Below are 3,676 nucleotides of genomic sequence, written 5' to 3' on the forward strand. Positions count from 1 at the left end.
TGCTTAGGAGATAGCGTGGAGGTGCAGAATACCAAAGATACAGCAACCGGGGAAAAAATTGAAGAAAGACAGTTCTCCACAGATGAGCTCCACTACTGAACTCACACCAGATTTCTTAACTGGACATAGTGCGTCACACCTGTGACTCTGAGTCAGCCTGGGCTGTAACAGGTGACCCTGTCCAAAGCAACCATGGGTGCCAGTCTGTAATGGAAGAAATGCCCGAAAGTACTGAGAGAAATAACTTAACTTAGAAATGTACATGTAGCTGAATCATCAAACTAAAACAGAAACATTACCAACAGAGATTGAGAAAAGATATAATTCATGCCAGGCATAGTGGTGCCAGCTGGAAATCCCAGCACTTGGGAGGTAGAAGAAAGATAAGGAGTTCAAGGGTTACATAGTGAGTGGGAGACCAGATAAGCTGTATGACACCCGAGCGGGGGTGGGGGTGGCTAAGGTAAAGGTAAAATAAATGAGTAACTATACGCTCACTGCTTAGGCCGATTCTGACGGCATACTCAGTACACACCACTTTACTCTCTTTTTTTTTTTAAATATTTATTTATTTATTATGTATACAATATTCTGTCTGTGTGTATGTCTGAGGCCAGAAGAGGGCACCAGACCTCATTACAGGTGAGTTGTGAGCCACCATGTGGTTGCCGGGAATTGAACTCAGGACCTTTGGAAGAGCAGGCAATGCTCTTAACCACTGAGCCATCTCTCCAGCCCCCACTTTACTCTCTTGTAGTCTACCCAAGCCTGCATTCAGCCGCCTGCTGGCAACACAGGACACATGTCTGAGAGATGGACGTTCGTCATTTTACTCTGATTCCATTTCCATATAATTAGCACTGAACATGGATTATCTAAATAAGTAGCTTCCCTAGAACAGTCCTTAAATTCCCTATATTCCAAGTCATTAGGGCTGCAAAGGGTCATTCTAATTCCTACAGCATGTAGCATTCTCCAAAACAATTAGCTGAACAACTAGGATGTGTAATAATACACCACCTAGCACCAACTAGTTGAGTTGTTTTCTGTTCTCTGCATCCAAAAGAGCCTAACACCAATCTTTAAGACAGATAAATTATAAAACACTGGGACATAATGAACAAGACAGCAGTATCCCTTCTCTTGGCCTGAAACAAAAAGGACCACACATGGAGTTACAAAACTGACTGAAAACATAAACACCTACTCATGTCTATCAAAGGAAGATAATATTAGGAAGCCAAACACAGACATGTGCTTGTATCAAAATTAGGCAGTGAGTCATGTCAATGTTTGTGTTGTCATTCCCATAGTTTTCATGTGCTTCTTGACATCCATCTAAATGACTACAAAACTGGATTATATAATAGGACACAATCTTAAATATTAACTTTACACTTACAGACTAATGAAATTTGGTTCAACTGAAAACAAATACTTCTCTTAAATGCACACATGTTGGTAGAGGCCGCTCATTCATTCCCAGCTGCCCAGACTCGAAATAATCACTCAGAAACTATTATTTACAACACTGCTTGGCCAATGATTCTAGTGTATTCCTAGCCAGCTCTTACATCTTACATTAACCCATTTCTATTATTTTATATTTTACCATGAGACTCGTAGCCTATCAAGCAAGGTTCCAGTTGGTGGCTTGCGTCTTTCTCCTCTGGCGGCTACATGCTTCTCACTGACTCCACCTTCTTTCTCCCAGCATTCAGTTTAGGTTTCCCACCTAGGTCTACTATGCCCTACCACAGGCCAAAGAAGCTTCTTTATTCATTAATCAATAAAAGTAAAACATAGAAGGATTTCCCACAAAACACACACACACACACATACACATGTATATCCACACTTAAGCAGAGGTGGAATTTATTAAATAAAGGTTTTAGAAAGGATGGAGAGACAGCTCAGCAATTAAGACTGGCTGATCTTCCAGAGAACCTGTTCATTTCCCTGCACCCATGTGGCAGCTCACAACCATCTGTAACTCCAGTTCCAGGTGATCTAATGCCTTCATGCGGCCTCCACGGGTACCAAAGATATGCAGTGCACATACATTCATGAAGGCAAACACTCAGGCACACACACACACACATACACATAAAATCACATAAAATCAAAAAGAAACTTTTAAAATGCAGTTTGACTCTCCATAGGATAAAGGAGTAAGTAGTATGATCTAGGTGTTTATCTGACTAGTTTTTTCTCTGCTTTGTTTTTATTTCTAAATCTTCCTTCTGGGGAGTTGGAGAGATGGCTCGGTGGTTAAGAGCACTGGCTGCTCTTCACATAGTCCAGCCTGTCCTTGAATTGGCTAGGTAGTGCAGGCTAGCTTTCAAAGCCCGATTATCTTCCTCTACTATGAAGTGCTGAGATTACAGGTGTGAGTATTCAACCCCAATACCCTTCCCACTCTAAATAGCCTATTTTTTTTTTGTTAGTTTTTTGTTTTGGAAGGACAGGGTATCCCTAAACACAAATATACAACATAACAAAACAGGGTCTCACTAAACACAAACACACTAAACAAATACACAAAACTCTGGTTGTACTGGAATTCATTATGTAGACCAGACAGGCTTTGAATTCACAGAGATTCACCTGCCTTTGCCTCCCAAGTGCTGGAATTAGAGGCACGAGCCACTATGCCTGGCTCTAAAACTTCCTGACAGTTATCCAACGTTAGTGAATCTAGTGGACCCTGCCTCTCTGAAGACACTGTGATTCCATTTGAGCAAGCTGGAAGTTTAGTTTTCCAACCAACTAACCAAATTTCGGCATTCAATTCTTACATCCTAGTTAAGTATTACTGTGGCCTTAAAGAAACTATCAATTCTGAAGTAATGAGTTTTGATTGAATTTACTTTTTAAAAACCAGTAGAATTTTTCTCCCCCAGTCAAGAGTTTCTTTGTGTGGTCCTGGCTATCCTTGAACTCACAGAGATTCACCCTCCTCTCTGCCTCTGGAGTCACCGCTATCTGGCAAAAACCATTTGGACTTTAATTGTGTTGTAGAAGTATAGTAACAAACATTTGGATGTTCATAGACATCATTTCCACTCTAGCAGATAAAGTCAATAAATGTCATATCCCCACTCCAAAAAGTAAAAAAGTAAAAAAGAAAAGCTAATCCCATTTCAATGTCACATTATTAATCTCACAGTTAATGCTTGTAAAACATACGCTTAGGGGCCTGGAAAGATGGCTCAGGGGTTAATTGCACTGTCTGCTCTTCCTGAGGACCCAGGTTCGTTCCCAGCATCCAGATATCTGTTAGCAATTGTCTGCACTTCTGTTCCTATGGAACCAACACCTCACACAGACATACACATAGACAGAACACCAATGCACATAAAATGAAAGTAAATAATTTAACAAAGAACTCATTCTACTCATTCTATACCAGATGAAGACAGCATTTCTAAGTATTAATCTAACACAAAGAAGCGTCCTCTACCAGACTACCCAATAGTATTTGAGGTTGTAGAACAGACACTAAATTTAGCTGGCAATGACCCAAAATTTCCTCTGGGAAACATAATTTTTTGTTGTTTGTTTTATTGGACAGGTTCTTACAATGTAGACCAGGCTAGCCATGAACTGACAGAGCTCTGCCTGGAAATGAAATTTTAACCATAAGGAAGACAAAATAGCCAGTTAACACGCCTTG

The sequence above is a fragment of the Microtus oregoni genome, unplaced genomic scaffold, assembly GCF_018167655.1.
Source record: "Microtus oregoni isolate MIOR12 unplaced genomic scaffold, Mior012 000023F_ref0000262, whole genome shotgun sequence".
NCBI lineage: Eukaryota > Metazoa > Chordata > Mammalia > Rodentia > Cricetidae > Microtus > Microtus oregoni.